At 34.1% G+C, this 18,503-nt stretch overlaps 1 long non-coding RNA gene and 1 other non-coding gene across 2 annotated transcripts; one reads left to right on the top strand and one right to left on the bottom strand.

Moving 5' to 3' along the window:
* Positions 1 to 1,732: 1,732 nt before the first annotated feature.
* LOC128292434 (small nucleolar RNA R71) lies at positions 1,733 to 1,839 on the top strand. Its single transcript, XR_008282419.1, has one exon. It is a non-coding gene; the product is annotated as a small nucleolar RNA R71 (small nucleolar RNA).
* Positions 1,840 to 8,329: 6,490 nt separating this feature from the next.
* LOC128291723 (uncharacterized) lies at positions 8,330 to 9,246 on the bottom strand. Its single transcript, XR_008281541.1, has 2 exons — positions 9,118 to 9,246; positions 8,330 to 8,614 (listed from the first exon to the last, which is right to left on the bottom strand). It is a non-coding gene; the product is annotated as an uncharacterized LOC128291723 (long non-coding RNA).
* Positions 9,247 to 18,503: the final 9,257 nt, after the last annotated feature.

The following is an 18,503-nucleotide window of genomic DNA, read 5'->3' as shown; positions in this document are numbered from 1 at the left end:
TAATTCCTAGTGAAAATGCTTGATTTCAAGCTCCTCAAGTGCACAATTTAGTTTAATCTGCTACACCGAATTACGGCAGATCAACTAATCATGGAGAATACTTTCCCTAGCTTAGGGTAGTTAGACTTTTGGATAGATATTTCATAACAATTCCTTCCTAACTTTTCCCTGTCCACCTCGTTTTGTTGGTTACGATTTTGAAAAGTTTCTATTTTACCCTTGATCTTCATGGTTAATTCATTTTCTCTATGTCAATGGTGAACCTTAATGTTGCTAAAAAGCGTCTACCCAATAGAACAAGTATTTCACGGTCCTATTCAAAATCTAATATTACAAAGTCTATCGGGATAATAAAGCTCCTCACTTTAACTAACACATCTTCAAGTACTCTTATAGGTTGTACTGAAAACCTATCTGCTATTTGTATTGTGATCTGTGTATGTTTTAAATCCCATAACTCGAGTTTTTTCATAAATATATAACGACATTAAATTAATGTTGGCTCCTAAATCACATAGAGCCTTGCTAAAATGGATGTGTTTTGTCTCTATAAGTATTGTAAAACTCCCCAGGTCATTTAGTTTTGGAGGGATGTGTTTTGAAATAATCGCACTACATGAGGCGCTTATGCTAACTTGCTCTCTTGTTTTAATTTTTCTATTAGGTATTTTGTGTACTTAGGGACTTCTCAATTAAATCAATTAAAGACAAGTTCAAATTTCACGTTTTGAATAAATTTAGAAAACTTACAAATTCATCCTCATCCCGTCTTTGTTTTTTTGTCCAACCGTGAAGGGAATGGTACTTTTGCACTTACATGTTCCTTAACTGGCTCTTTCTTCAGCTCAACTACTTCTTCCAGTTCTGTTTCCTTCTCGAATTCTTAGGTTTCTTTTGAAAATCTTCACAATCCTCTTTGTTTTACTCATGAGCTTATTTTTCTTACCTACCCAGTATTTTACCTAAATGGAGTGCTATTGCCTTCACATACTCATTTCCCTCTCTTTGAGGATTCTTTTCTGTGTTGCTTGGGATTCCCCTACCAATTTTTCTTTTGATATCTCCCACCATGCTCATTAATTTGCTCATCAGGTCTTCTAGTTTAGTCAATGCGTTCGTGGAATTGGTGCACTCAGATTGCACATGTTTCACATTTGTCATCATTAAGTGCATTTCCCCTTCAATCCGATCCAAATGTTAACCAAATACAGTATGTTTATTCGAGTTGGCCCTTTTCTAAGGCTTTTGTAAATAAGGAGGTTAATAATTAGCATTTTAAACTTGGCTAGAATTATCACCTCCTTCCTGGTTTTCACCCCATCTTAGGTTCTAATGGTCTCTCCATCCTAGCTTATACGTATTTGAATAAGGGTTTCCACCCCTATTCCTGACACAGTTCATGCCCTTGGTGTGATAATTGATATAATGGAAGAGTTGTTTTGTCTCCTCTATATATGGACGAAACATCAGACGTGGACTCTAAACAGTTGAGTCTATCCACTATTTGTTGGTATCTATCATCTTTTTGGACAACTTTTATCGTAGATAATTTCTGCCCATATGTTTAGCTTTCAGTTGGCCACTGGTAAGAGTTCATCACCATGTTTTCTATCATTTCATACTGTCCTCATATGTCTTATTCATTAAAGCTCCTCCTATAGCTCCATCTAGTCTCGATCATGAGTTTGCATCTAACCCGTTGTAGAACATTTGCAGTCTTAGCCACTCGAGTAATCCATGTTGTGGGCATCTCTAAATTAGTGTTTTAAAATGCTCCCAAGCTTCATGAAAACTTTCCCCTTCTAATTTTTTAAAAGTTGCGATCTTCTTCCTTAGTTGGACCAATTTGCTTATGAAGAAGAACTTCTACAAGATTTTTCCTGCAAGTTCATCCCATGTTGTGATAGATCCTGGTGCCTATGAGTCTAACCAAGAAAAAACGTTATCTATTAAGGAGATGGGGAATAGTTGAAGATGAATAGTGTCATCAGTGACCCAATTATATTTAAAGTATCACAAAGTTGAAGAAATCATTTTAGATGCTTATTTGGTTCCTCCGTCATTATGCCTCTAAACTGCAAATTGTTCTAGACCAATTGGATCATTATTGGTTTAATCTCAAAATTGTTAGTCATGATGGCCAACCCTGTTATACTTTCTTGAACCATATCCAAACTTGGTAACGTGTATTCTTTTAAAGTTCTTTCGTTGCGTGCCATATGTATATTTGCAAGTAGCTGTGGTTGTGGTAGGTAGGTGTTCTGGGTTATTATTGTTAATTTCATTGAATAGTGGGTTGTCTCACAGTGGTAAATTGGTTCTGCATCTGTTGTTGCTGCCGTTGTTGCTATTGATGATTCCTACGAATTATTCTTTCTGGGTCAGTGGCTAGCTCTATAGCTGTTCCCCTACTATGAGTCATATAGTAAACCATAAAAGGAATAAAAGATGTTAGCAACAATAAAATAATAAAATCGTATCTATAATTGAAAAAAAATCCTAATAATTTATTATAATGCAACAATTACAATCAAACTAGTGGCGTTGCCTCCCCGGCAACAGTGCCAACAACTTAACAGTCTCCAGGCATACCAACGTCCAGAGTAAGAATCCTACACAAAATATATTAATAAGCGGTGTCCGAAAGCATACAGGTCAGGTTGTAATATAGTTGCAACAAATTAGGTGAGTACTCCGAGGATCGTACCCAAGGGAAGCGAACACTGAATTAATCCTAACCAAAGTAAAAATAAAGTTAATTAGTACTTTAAATAAATTATATTATGAATAAAAAAAAGAAAGATATTTGGTATTTTAATAAAAAAAGAATAAATAATATAAAGGAAAAAAAACTTTGGGAAATGTGATATAGAAACTGAATCAGCTCTGAGCATGGTTAATTAGTTCGCTTCGGTAATCATAACTAATTGTCGCTTCGGGTTCCCTATTCAATAAACTAGTTGTTGCCCTAGCAGGATCTCTCAATTTTCCACTAGATTAATGAGTCGACAAGAACCACTTATCTCTCAACCTCGATCCAGACTGCTTCAGGGCTAAAGTGTTCATGGATAGGTCATACCAATTTTGGGTTAATTCCCACCTTGATAAATTTCTAGGGTTGTCAAGCCTAGGGTTTAAGTACTTCATTTCCCAAACATTGATTCGCTAAGAAAACCCTACATAACAACAATTAATCACACTTCCACTCGCTAATCCCCCATAAGAGGATTAGTTCCTCATGGATCTAAAAAACATAGTAAACTTGCTATGAAAGATAAACATTAATAACAAGTCAAGAGACAAAGGTTTAAGATAATCCTGAATTGCATTAATTAAAGTACAAAATACACAAAGAGTTGATCAAGTTCCACAAATCAAATATCCCAAAAAATGCAAATAGAAAAACTGAAAATAACTTAAAGCCTAAGGAAAAACTGAAACCGAAATTACAAAGAAAATTATAAACTATGAAAAGTTGTCCATAACAAGTGTTAAATGAGCCTATATATAGATTTAGAGTTGTCGTCGCCCCTAACCCAAGGTCAGCTGCTGCTCTCGTATTAAACATGTTGATTGTGCAAACCAAAACGGCTCTAGCTCGTAAGTATTTCTCATACATAACTGACGTTGCAACACCCTAGTGCCTGTGTCGCGACATCGAAGGTAGAATTCTCAGATTCAGGGTAGCTTGAGGGGTGTGTCGTAACATCTCTTGGCTATGTCGTGACATCTCTTGGCTATGTCGTGACATCTCTTGGCTATGTCGCGACATTGAAGGTAACCTTAGAATTCTTGTACTCTGCTTCTTATGTTGCAACATCAAACTCCCCGTGTTGTAACACAGCAACCAGTATTGAGTTGGTACGCCATCTAATGGTCTCCTGCACACTCAAAAAATATATTAGCTTACCCTTATGCCTCATTCGGTCCTAAGGTTAATAAAAGACTCAATTTACACTTTTTATTAAATGTAAATGGAATTCTAAATACTCAACTAGAACATAATAAAAATGCTTATATTCAAGCTCCTCAAATACGAAAACTAGTTTAATCTACTACACCAAATTATAACAGATTAGATGATCAGACCGAGAAGCTAATAGAGAAGAATAATGCTCTCAAATTTATTGTAATGGCTTTGAAGGAATAGGTGGCGTAGCTCAAGGGAGAGCTCATTATATATAAAGTTGTTCTGGGTAATGGGATGTTGGCTTCGGGGCCAAACCAACATAAAATGGATGCTCCTAATTTGAAAGAGCTCGAAGGGACGAGGTTAGAAAAAGATGTGGATAATTTCTCCTATGGATGGAACAATACTTCCATTTGATATGCATTAAGGAATATGTAGTAAGATAAACATTGTTGCTGTCTATTTTCCTAATGTCACTCTTTTATGGTGGCGTTGTAGGTATACAGAGGAGAGACGAGGTGGGATTGCAATTGGGACTTGAAGGAGTTTCAGAAAGAGATGTAAAAGCATTTTTTCCTATAGTATGCCCAAAAGGAGGCTAAGGTTAAGTTGCGTTCGCTTACGCCACAAGACACTGTTCGGGAGTATGTTCGAAAGTTCAATGAGTTGATACTTCAAATCAATAACTTGAGTGATAAAGAAGCTTTCTACTAGTTTGAATACAGGTTGAAGCCTTAGGTGAAGCAAGAGTTACGTCAACAAGGTATCACTGAGCTTACTGTAGTCATGGCCAAGCTAGAATTTTTTGTCAAGCTAGGTCTGGGGAAAAACAAGTCTAAGTCTTCCAATCCCAAATAAAAGAGTAATGGTGATGGAAATGGAAACAATGAAAATTATAAGAATGGTGGAAATAGGAAACCATCTAACAGGAAGTGAAACCCAAACAACAGACTAAAGGGGCTTGGAACGATGGAAATGTGCAAGTGTACACAATCACAACAAGTAATAAAGTGACAAGTACATGTCAAGGTATCGTACCCACAGGGATTGTGTAAGAAAATATTTATGAAATGCAATTAAAAACACTTTGGTGAAGGAAAATCTTTTTCTTTTTTTTTTTTTGGAAAAGGGTTTAATAAAACTAGATTTTAACTAAGAAAATTAACTAAGAAAATTAAAAGGTAAAAATTCCAATGCACGATTTCTGAAAAATAAGTTTAATCAATATGACATAATTTTGTTAGATCAATTATATTTCTTAACTTAATATTATTAAAACAATGTTCATGTTGTTACGAATAAATTCACGGCAACTTGATAATTTGTTAACTTAGAGAACATACCAACTTACCAAATTAACTAATCTCTTGAACATATTACTATGCCAATTCAAACAATTAATCAATTTTAATAAGCAAGTAAAACATTAAGTGAAGTAACAATATATTCCTACATTGAAACAATTTAATCACAATAATCTTGCAAGTTATGCAAGGCTAATGTACCCTTTAATACCGTCGCTAATTTAAACCTCAACTACCTTAAAAGATTAAACATGCACTAATTAGGTATTGTGTCAATTAATTAAAATTTCAATACAATTAATAATTAAATCATTAGTTACCTTACAATTATAATGCAAGTATAACATAATCATGGTTTTACTTAATCAAACAATTTACCAAGACCTATAACAACACAAACATGACTTTAATAATTTAAGTAGACGAAATGCAATCAACCTAACACGAATTAAATTTAAGCCATGTTAATTAAATTAAGAATAGAAACATAAGAAATATTGGTAGACATGTTCATAACAACAACAACAAAATTTAAATGATAGGAAACTAGAATCAAATCTAGTGTTTCTCCGAAGTCAGACTAGTTTGCTTCTCTCCTTCCCCACTCGTTCTGTTGATTCAAGGCTTCTATAATCACTTGAATACTAATACCCAAGGTGGTTGAAAGCTCTTTCCCAAGAGGGAAATCGACAAAGGGAAATAGAAGGGAAAAATGGGAAATAAATAGAGGTTTTGGAAAGGAGAAAATGAGCAAAAGAGAGAAAGTAGTGTGAATGAGAGGTGTGTTGAATGAATAGGAGATGATAGTATTTATAGGTGGGATTGGCTGCTAAAAATAGAAAAAAATCAGCAGCCACATATCCCCCTTGGTCGGCCACACATTGATGCAAAGTTTGAATGTTTCAAACTTTGTTAAATTTAGCTTGAGGCATTTTTTAAAACCACAAAAAGTGGAGGGTTTGAATGGATATTTAAAGAAACCTAAGGGATATTTTGCAATTAATTAAATCACCTAAATAAGCTGATTGGGTTAGCTTATTAGGTTAGTTTTGGGCTGCAAATTTCTTTATTGGATCAGCCTTCAATGCTTAGCACACTAGGCCAATTTCTCCTTCAGGCTTTATATTAGTTTTTAACCCAATTAAACTTGGATAAAAATTAAATATAATGTATATAAATTATCATCATTTGGACCAACCTTGGCTGGAAAAATACTTAATCTTTCCCTTTGTTCACTCAATGCAAAAATTCCTCTAACGATTTAGGCTTTTTGAGGTATCTACTAAGCCAATTTTCACCTTTCTGTGCAAAACTATCGAAAATAAGAAAAATTTATAAAAATTTATTATAAAAATAATTAAAATTCAATATGTTAATAATTTAAGTGAAAATTAATTATTTTATAATTAAAGTATGAATTTTGACAAAATTTACTACGAAACTGCATGAATTAGAGCTCAAAAGGTGCTAAAAAAGTCTATATATTTTTGTCTTTCCATACTCCCAAACTTAATTCATTGCTCATCCCGAGTAATGCACAAATTGTAAAAAATTTCTTGGAAACACCTTTGAAAAACTCTTTCAGAAAACATTCTTCCCATAATTATGAATTTAGTATACTTATGCTCAAGAACAAAAATTTTGAGATTTATGCCACTTAAGTATACATATCGTTCAAATTAATCTCAATTATTATTATGATAGAAAAAAACAGACTAAATGCTTTCTCAATAAAGACATGTTAAATCCCTACCAATTTGATTTTATTCCCTTATTTAAGATTAAGCTGCAATCATTAAGTTTAACTTATGTCTTCATATGTTGAATATAGCAATTTCTCCCCACTAATGTAGGTAGCACAGAGATTTAAATCAATAGGTCTTTTAAATAGGCTATAACATGGCTGGGCTAGGGGTAGGTAAAAGATAGATAAATTTAGGCTAAAAACCCTAGCCTCAGCTTGCATCGAACCTTTCGGAATAATTACCTTCAATACACCAACTCATTTTTCTTTTACATGCTCTTTTGTATATCTATTTCTTTCGAGTAGATATGATCTTTCTTCTTTTTTTTAACACAAGCATTTTATTGTATATACTACAATTTTTTCTAGCACTTGATACTTCTTTTGAACTCCCCCAACCTTATTTTCAAAGAATATTCTGAATAGACTGAGTCTAGTGTTTGGGACAATTTAAAGATAATTATGAGAGAAGTGATGGCTAAATATTGCAAGGGTTCAAATAAAATTAGGTCATATAGTCTCAAAGTTGGGTTTCAAAGGATAAAAGTTCATCAAGGTTAGCTTGAAAGGCTCAAACGGTCCAAAAAAAAGTTTGTCTAAATCATTTTCAACATTCCATGCTTCCTAGGATTTCACTTTAAGAAATTACTAAGTCAATTCTAGAGACTTAAACTTTCTTGCATGCCTAGCTTTCCTAAGGAACTAAAAATTTTATGGTATGATTTACATACTTTATTAAGAATACATTTATGTCATAATTCAGCTAACATAACAATTATTGAAATAATAGAACTTTATTCTTACTGAAGTTTAGCATACTTAACAAAATTTCAAATTTTTGAACAAAATATAACCTAACCATAATTAAAAGAAAAAATTATTCTTAGAGGAAATAATTTCAATTTTTCGGTCCCCCTACTTAAGATGAACAATGTCCTCTTTGTTAGAAGTCAATATATACTATGCACCAGGTAGGATTCTAGAAAAGAGGATGTGAGTCAATTTGACTGCTTAAGTACCAAGCTCTCTCTGGATCCAATCCTAGACATGTACATATCTATTGCCACACTTCTTATTTTGCAACTTGTTCATTTTTATTTTTGATTTCCACCTCTTATTTTATTATGTGAGAAATAAAAAACCTAATAGAACCTAATCCTGAAAATATTGAACATTCTGAGAAAGAAAATAAAATAAAGTAAAGGTCCCTCCTTTTTATTAATTTACAGATCCCTTAGAATCCGACTCATCTTGTGCTCCATCGTCTTTTTTTTTTTTTGCATAACTACTTCGTTCCCTCTTCGATATTGGACTCCATGGTTCAAATATAAAATCCAAAAACTCAAGAACAAAAATAAACGGGTCATTGAATATTTTCATAAAAGCGCTTCTCATTAAGTCATCTCATATTTTTGAAAATATCCAGTAAGCTTGTTGCTGCCACTACATACTTTGCATTAGGTCCATCAACTTTGACAATTCATCACGAAGATCTAGGTGAGGCGATTGAGTTCTGAATGTTGAGGTTGCCATGTTAGGTTCGGTTATTGGTTCAATTGGCTCTGCCTTATCAGGGATTTTAGCTGACTGCATTGGTTTGATCTCTGCGGGATCTTCTTCTTCTTCTTCGGGATCCTCGCTTAATTCAACTCATTGCTGTAAAACAAAATCTTTAGCTATTCGGGAGGTTCCAATCTGAGATTGTGCCCTGGCTATAACCTATCTTCTTTACATTTGCAAGAATTTTAGCTTTCAAGCACAAAATTGCTATCGTAGAGGGAAAGTATGTTGGGCCAGAAGGTCTAGCGGTACAATTTCACATTTCCCTCAGAATGATTTTTCCCATATCAATGGTCTTTGCTGTTAAAATCGAGTATAACAAGAACATTCGCTCTAATGAAATTGTGGTCCATATGAAATAGGCATAAGGCTGAATTGAATGAAATAAAACCATACCTTTGCTAATGGTGTCAAATATTCTCTACGACAAGTGTGATTTCCATACTTTGACACAGTCCACTTAGAACCTAGAATTGTAAGTTCCTCAAGAATTTCTTGCAATTTTTCAACCTCAATATTTCTCATTAAAAAAGAATATCCGTTGTATTCAAAATCAGGTAATTAAAAGAATTCTTAATAGCATTTGAGCTTATTGGTACCTTGATTCCTCAAACAGCAACTTCCGTTAATTAGCTTGAGGTCAAATTCACATAAAATTCATGAACTATCTCTTCATCTGCACAAGGTCTTTTCTCACAAAACAACTCCCAATTGAGGGGTTTAGCAATTTGTCGAATGCACGCCATGAAATCGATACAATTGTTTTCTTTCAGTGTAAAGCCTTTTTTTGGGAGCATTTGCTGATTTTTGAAGATGCTATTGTATCTCGCTTGTGCTTCTTCACAGTGAAATTTGTTTTGTGATCCTTCAACTTGAATAGAGGCACGAGTTCTTTTACGAGGCATAATTCAACTTGAAAATAAGATGAATCAAATATTTTCTCAAAAATATAACTAATTTAACAATTCATGAAATTTGAAAGGGTAAATAATTAAATTAAAATTTAAGAGAAAGAAATTTCTTGCCACCTTTGCGTAAAGAAAAATAAGAACTTAAAAAAAATTAAATTGGGAGCAAAATATTTCAAATAGAAGGTGATCGTGATAATGGTAGCGACAAATTTTAATGATGATATGGTGTAAGAGTGAGAAGGGCCTTGATTTTTATGGCTGAGGTGCGCACGGCACAAGGGCAGCAACTAACGCAACTGTTTGGGCGGTGGAAACGGGTGCGTGCGTGAGGGCCAAGCGTGAGCTGCTGCTATGTCAACTGGTGGATGTGCTTGGAAGCAGGCTGCTAGTTGGTGCGCAGGATTCCAGGCTTGCATGCGGTGCAAGGGAGCAGCAGAATGAAGCAGCTGCTTGGGCGGATGCAGCAGGCAGGTGCGTCGGCTGGATCAGCAGGCAGGGCAGGTGGCAGCAACAGCGTGCGGGAGCTGGTGCGAGCGCCACTAGGCTGGAGGTATGTTGTCGGTGATACTGGTAGTGGTTAGGCACTAGGTGGGTTTGGATGCTAAGGCCAACGGTGGGAAAGGTGGATGGGAAAATTGGTTTGATGAATGATGATTTATGTGATGGTATTTAAAGTGATAGATAGAAGGAGTTCAACTAAAATTCTAAGAACAAAATAATACTAAATTACTGTAAGTCCTAATGTCACAATAAGTTAATAACAATTAATAAATAATATAATTTATATTTATATATTAATTACTATTACTTTATTTACTAAAATAAAATATTTTAATTAAAATATGATAAAATTCAAACCAATTCTAACAATAAACAAAGTTGATAATAATTAATATATATATTATAAGATATAATTATATATTAATTATTATCATACTTATTTGTTAAAAAATTAAATCATTTATTTTAACTGATTTTAAAATATTTACAAAAGAGACAGTTAATTTTGATATTTACAAAAAACTAATTTTTTAAAATAATTCAATTAAGTCCCTAAACTTAAAGAAAATTTGAAAATTGAATTGCAATTAAAACTGGGATCAAAATTGACCCTTTTATTTGAAAAATAAAAAAATTTATTTTTGTACTTAGGACATAATTTCTTGGAATATTATGTTAAAATCAATTCTCAAGAAAGATTGAAGGGGTCACAAACAGTCTCTCTTAAGTTCCAATCTCCTAAACAGAATTTATTTTCACATACTAAACCAATATATATATATAGATAGATATATATAACCTAAGTTTTTTTATTAACAGAAAACGAGAAAACGTTAAGTATCTGATAAAATAAACAAGACTTTACCCGCTCAATTTTATTCCCCAAATAATGTTTCAAACGTTGAGCATTAACTCAGAAATTAACTCCATTATCTTGAAGTTTGACATCTCCATATAGAAAAATTTGGTGAGTCGTAAATGGACAGGACCAACGTGATTTTAACTTACCTGGAAAGAATCTTAATCTGGAATTGAATAACAAGACTTGCTGACCTGCTTCAAATTCTAGAACTCGAATGTGCTTGTCATGTCATATTTTAAATCTTTTCTTGTAACACCCCTAACCCGAATCCATCGCTAGAACAGGGTTACAGAGTATTATCAAAGTTTACAATTTAGACGGACAAAAAATTCAAACATTTCATAACATATAACATTCATGTCAGAAACCAATCATAATCATACATATTGTCCCAAATATGAGCCCTCGAAGCCCAAAATACGCCTTAGAAACAATTCAGGACTAAATCAGAAATTCAGAGAATTTTTCAAGAACTTATAAAATTTTCAAAACTGCAGGGGTCACACAGTCATGTGGCCAGGCCGTGTGACTCACACGGCCAAGAGACACGCCCGTGTCTTAGGCCATGTGCGCATTCAAAATAGGGACACACGACTATGTCCCAACCCTTGTTCGTGCCCGTGTAACTCACTGACTTAGGTCACACAGCCAAGCGACACGCCTGTAACAGCCATTTTCAGTGAAATTTGAACAGTAGTTTCAGGACCACAAATTCAATGTGAAAATATTTATTTTATTATTATTTTAATTTCTACAGTATGTTAGCAAGGTCGTATAAAAATTTTGTTAAGAAATTTCGAAGCTTGCATGCTTAATTTAGTAAAAATGACTAAATCAAAAAAGTTGCAAAATTAGAGTACTATAAGTTAAAGGCACTAAATGACTATGAAATTAAATACTTAAAGGATTTATGTGGTAATTATATTGTTATTAATATGAGTGGACAAATATGGACATTAATTAAGTGATTTTAATGGTTTAATGATAAGGTTAATTTAGTAATTAATAAAATAAATTAAAATTAAAGTAAGAAAAAGAAAGGTATGATATTTCTTCTTCATTCTTCAACCAAAAATAGCAACTAAGAAGCCATTAAAGACCATCCAAGCATTCAGCCAACATATCCTAGTGCTTGTAAGTGCATTTTTGTCTCGTTTTTAATGATTTCTATGTTTTTGGAGTCGTTGTAGCTTAATCTAGCTAGCCCTATAACATCCTAGATTAGGGCCTAGCCGGAACAGTGGTTTCAAGACCATAAATCTAAAATAGAAATAATTATTTAATGATTCTTATGAGGTCTATGATATGATTGCATGCTTGTGTGAAAGTTTCATTAAGAAATTCCATTGATAAAGTGTCCAATTTGACATTTAGGACTAAATTGCAAAAGTTGCAAAATGCGACTTCTAGGAGGTTTCAGCATGAAATTGCCATGGATTATTAATTAGAGGTCCTTAAATAGTAATTTTCCCAATTTCTATTTTTATGGACAAAAATGGGCATGAATACGAAAAATTTGAAAGAAAGGCCTTAAGGGTATTTTTGTCATTTGGTTAATAAAAGAATAAAAAGGGAAAAATAAGTCAAAATTGTGTTCATCTTCTTCATATGTGTGCCGAAATGTTAAAGAGTCATATCTAAGTTTTTTCTTCAACTTTCAAGCTTGATTGTAAGTACTCCCTAACCCCGTTTTTAATGTTCTTTATATTTTTTAGATCCTTGAAGCATGAACTAGCTATTTCTACCATTATTTTGAGTTAGGGTTCATGTTCAAAAAATTACCTATGTGTGACATGCATGTATTTTGGCGTTTAATAGAGGAATATGAAAGTTTGATGCATGATAAACTTCTTTTACTAAGTGGTTTTTCATGAAAACACCTAAAAAGGACATTTTTGAAAAAGTTGTAAAATAGGTGGTTAAAAATCTGATTTGGAAGAAACTGTCAGCTAATATAAGTATGATATAAGTTCGGCTAGGCTTGGGAAGCAAAAAAAATTAACACATTTCATTTTACGAGCCTAAGGGCTAATTTGTAATTATGTAAAAGTTTAGGGGCAAAGTTTTAATTTTTCAAAAGTGTGATTAATGGACTATTTTGAACAATGTGATAATTAAATAAGTGAAATTTGCTATTATAGATCAAGAAAAATGGAGTCCGGACCTAAACCAAGGAAAGAATAAGGTTGTGGACTAAATCGAATAGTAGCCATATTTTGAGTACTGAGGTAAGTTTGTGTGCAAATAATGCAACATTACATTATTATGTTTTTAATGCCTTAATATTGCATGAATTGTGTAATTGGCTTTATGGATTTAATTAATGATGACTCGATGACGATTCGACGAAGTTTGATATCTCGAAACCTCTGTTGAACCTTAGGAATAGTTAGGATACAAATGTCATGACATTAGGCCATGTAAGACCATGTCTGGGACATGGCATTGGCATCGTTATGAGATCCCATGTAAGACCATGTCTGGGACATGACATTGGCATCGACATGTAATCCCATGTAAGACCATATCTGGGATATGGCATTGGCATCGATATGAGACATCGTGTAAGACCATAGCTGGCCTATCAGCTTCGATTTGTGATCCCATGTAAGATCATATCTGGGATATGGCATTGGCATCTTACTATGTTTATGAGAATTCCCAAGTATCCTTTAATAATTCCAAGTGGTTCAACGGGTAATCCAAAGATTATATCAAATAGATGACAAGGTATGATAATGTTGAAAGGGTACAGGTACGTACACAAAGCTCATAAATATTGAGATTATGAATCGATGAGACCTCGGTAAAATGTAAATGAATGAATTATGATCATGAATATTATTGTACATTATGCAAATGCCACGACTTGAAATGTACCTCTGATACTTGATGACATTCTAATAAATATTATTATGTTATGTGTATAATAATGTATGGTTAATGTTGTTAATTATTTACATGAAAACTTACTAAGCTTTATACTTACTCCCTTTTCTTTTCCATTTTTCTTATAGTATCGCCAAGCTAGCTCGAGGATCGAAGGACGTCAGAGTTCGATTCACACTATCAAACTAATCTTTTGGGTATAGTGAATTTAAGTATTTTAAGTATGACATGTATAGGGACTTTGTCGTTTTGTTATATGTCATATTTGTGTAGCCAAATGTGTTGGCTTATAATAATTTGATGAGTCATTTTGTATATGGCCATGAGATATGGCTCACATTAATTATGGGGATGTAATCCTGTTCATATATGCATGTTTATGCTAAGGTCACTCATTTTGTGGTTAAATTCATTTGGAATGGATGAATTGTGGATATGATCATGAATGCTTAATGATGGAAATGTGAGTAAGTGACATAATAACAACTAAGGCATGAATATATGAAATGGAGTTAAATTGATGTTTCATATTGCATGTGATTTGGTAATCTTGGTCTAAATAAAATATGAAGTCTTAAGCAAGTATAAATTGATAAGAAGTTGTTATGTATGAGCCATATTTATGAATGTTTAAGTGCTCATTTATGCCATGTAGGATTTCATTGAGATGTATAAGTGTGCATGTGTTATTGAGGGTGACAAAAGGCTTGGAAATTAGCCTCAAAGTTGTCCACATGGGTAGGCACACAGGCGTGTGTCTAGACCGTGTGTGACACACGATCTGCCTCATAGGCGTGTGGTCTGGCCTTGTGTCCCCTGCACCCTAATTAGGTAAAACAGAATGCCCAGTAATAAACACACGGGCAGAGACACGGCCATCTGTCTCAACCATGTGAAAGGCAGGGCCTCAGGACATGGGTATGTGCCCAGGCCGTGTGAAGTCTGCACTTAATTATTGGAATTTAATTCGCCACACGGCCTAAGCACATGGGCGTGTGCCTTGGCCGTGTAACCCTAATTGTGTTGGTGATGTCATAAACAGAGAGTTACATGGGCTGAGGACACGGGCGTGTCCTAAGCCATACGGCCGTGTGGGCGTGTGACCCTGTTTCATGAAAATTTTCTAAGTTTTTCCAAAGTTTTCTAAAGTTTTTGGTTTAGTCCTGAACTACCCCCGATTTATGTTTTGGGCCTCGTAAGCCCATATAAAGGACAATTTGCATATGTATGAATGAATTTGATTTGAACGAAATTTTATGGCTCAGTTTTAAATGTTTACTCATGTTTAAGTTCGATAATACCTCGTATCCTGTCCCGGCGTCGAGCATGGGTAAGAGGTGTTACAAGCCCAAGGACTAATTTGTGAAACTGTTAAAGTATTAGGGTTTTACCATTGATGAATGTACATGTGTTTTGATCTTTCATGATAGAAAATGAATGGTTGTTATTAGATAAATAAGTTTTGTAAAGTGATTTTGGTTGAAAATGTCAAATAGGGATTTATTTGTAAAATGTGAAAATTATGTGGTGAAATGTGTGGAATAATGAAATGTGTGGGTTGCTATGAACATATATAGAATTCGGCTATCATGGGTGTGGACTAAATTGCATGAATTTGCATTTTTATGAGAGTAGGACTAAATTATAAAGGAGTTAAAAGCATAGGGGCAAAATGGTAATTTTGACATAGCATGAAATTTTGATTGAATTAAGTAAAATATGAATTAAAATAGTTAAATTTTATTATATAGATTAAGAAAAGCAATGTACAGAATTAGATCGGGAAAAAGATAAAGTTTTGGACTAAACGATCATTTTCCTTCATACGAGTTCGAGGTAAGTTCGTATATTAATAAACTTTAAATTTTATGTGTTTACATGCTTAATTAATATATTTGTGATGATACGACACTAAGGAAATTCTTGACGAGATATCGGCAATGGTATGGATCTTGGTTTAACTTTAGGAATAGATAGGATACAAATGACATGTCATTAGGGGTTACTTAGTTATAGGTGTTGGTCTTGTACGTTATACTGGTGGCTGAGTTTTTCGACATGTGTTGCGGTTACTTATCAACTTGTGTGAGAAGTACCATGTAGCTACGTCTTGACCATTAACTTGTGTGAGCAGACCCAGAGATAGCTCGAGAGTGAGCATTTATATGAGATATGAGATAAAGATGGTTTCGACCATGTCTTGGCACCTAGTGTGCGAGATACCTGAGTACCCGATATTATTCCAAATGGTTTAATAAGCATAGTGATGTTACGAGAGTATGTGAATTCAATAAGAATTAGTACAAGTATGTATGTGAATCATGTGAGAATCGAATCTATGAGATTTTTTATTTCATGTCTAACTTTGTGGATGAATATGTGTTAGGCTTGTGGATCAAATTAAGTTGCACTATGCTATGTTTAATTTCTTAAGTTGTGATTAAATGGTAAGCTGATTTTTATGCTATATGAACTTACTAACATTAATTGATTACTTTGTTTACTTTTCCGTGTTTTATAGTGATTCGGAAGCTCGCTCGGATTGGAAGTTGTCAGAGATCTCATCACACTATCCAGCAGTTGTTTTGGTACTTTTGGACTTAATGCATTTTGGTTATATGGCATGTATAGGTTATTTGGTTAATGGAAGTCTATATGTTTTGTTATGTAACTAGCCACTTGATTTGGCTTGATTTGGCATATGTTGGTATGTATATATGTATGGTTAGCCTTATTTTGTATGTTGTTTTGATTGCCATGGGAATGCCTTGATTGTGATTTGGAAATTTTGAGTATCATATGGTTGAGATTGAGAAATGGCATATAGGTTGTGTGTTAGGAAAAAAAGTGTAAATATGTATTTGACCATTTAGGTAACTTTTGGGAGTGATATTGGTATGATTTTGAATGATTAGTTGTGATGCTTAAGAGCTTATGATTGTTGGTAATGAAATTGCATGACTTAGACTTGGTTTTTCGCTGGTCTAAATGCCTATTGATGATATGGTTATATGTTTTTTGGTATGTGTAGGTTGTTGTAAAATTTTGGGTAAGAAATGTGGCTTGGAACATAGCCTATTTTGTCCACACGAGCGTGTGTCTCAGCCGTGTGTGACACACGGTCAGGTGGCACGGCCGTGTGTCCCATGTAATTTTTAATGAAGCGAGTCAATGAGTTACACGGGCTAGTCACACGGGCGTGTGGTTGGCGGTGTGACCCAAGTCAGTGAGTTACACGGGGTAGGACACGGACTAGGACACGACCATGTGATCCCATTTTGAATGCCCACAGGGCCTAAGACACGGGCGTGTCTCTTGGCCGTGTGTCTTGGCCACATGGGCGTGTGTCCCCTGCACTTTAATAATTTTTCCATGTTTTTATAAAAATTTCTTAAGTATTTAGTTTAGTTTGGAATCACTTTTAATGCTTATTTTGGGCCTCGAGGGCTCGTGTCAAGGACTATATAAGTTAAATTGAATGATTTTTGTTTGGATATGAGAAATGAATATGAAATGTATGATTGTTTAATTGATAAGTTTGATAATGATCCATATCCCTATTCCAACGACAGATCCGGGTTAAGGGTGTTACAAAGCCCGTGTGCCAGGCTGTGTACCCTTTGAAGAAACCTTACACGCCAATGTGCCAGGTCGAGTGCTAGGCCGTGTAACAGCCTAACTTGCAGCCCCTTCAAAGCTAAAGGGGACAGATGGTTGTGTCACCTGACTATGTGTCACATATAGTTGAGACACACGCCCGTGTGGACAAAAATAGGTCATTTTACAAGCCATTTTTCTCACTCAAATTTGCATTCACCTACACCAAAAAATGCACACATACACAAGCTATAATCAAGCATCCAAAACAAGTAAAATTAAGCCTTAAACATGTAGTATATTCACATGCAACCAATATGCCCTTAGGCACCTCAAATGACAATATACAAACATGTATAATCATATACACCATTAACTCAAATAAGCCAATAATATACCAAGCCATTTTGGATCATTTCATGCCAATTCACTTACCATCCAAAACATACCATTTGGTACCAATTATACTACTTATTCACCTTTCATTATTCCATCACAAATCAAGAAAGTCATCTATCAGATAAGGCAACTTATATACATACCAAAATAATCCATTATATCATTAAGATACCAAAAACTCAACCAAATCAAGTGGCCATTTCTAACAACCAAACATATGGACAATATTAGCCCAAATAACCTATGCATGCCATTATAACCAAAATGTAACCAACTAAAAGTACCAAAAGAGTCGATGGATAGTGTGATATAGCTCCAAAAAGCTTCTAACCCGAACGAGCTTCCGAATAACTATAAAACACAGAAAATAACACAAAGTAAGCATTTAAGCTTAGTAAGTTCGTATAACATAGAATTTAAATTATCATTTAACCACAATTGGGTAAGTAAACATAGCATATCCCAACCAATTTGTCCAAAAGCCTAAACACATGTTCACCAACATATTAGCCATGTAAATCACATATATAATCTAATACACATGGATGAATTCAACAAGTAATCACATTTTATATACATGTATTATTCATTTCATATATCAATGTACCATATAACATCACTTTCATGTGTTTCATGTAAATCCCTGTAATAGTTCATATCGAACTCATATAATCTTGTAATATAACTGTGCCCGTTGAATCATTTAGAATATTGTTGGATACGCGGGTAGTACACACGAGGTGTACTGAACTGTAATCCGTCAATTCTTGTACATGTATGCTCATATGAGCTTTGAATCCGTACACTCTTACAAGCTGTAAATGGT

This window comes from Gossypium arboreum, chromosome 4 (genome assembly GCF_025698485.1).
Source record: "Gossypium arboreum isolate Shixiya-1 chromosome 4, ASM2569848v2, whole genome shotgun sequence".
NCBI lineage: Eukaryota > Viridiplantae > Streptophyta > Magnoliopsida > Malvales > Malvaceae > Gossypium > Gossypium arboreum.
This window is presented reverse-complemented; position numbering and strand designations above follow the sequence as displayed.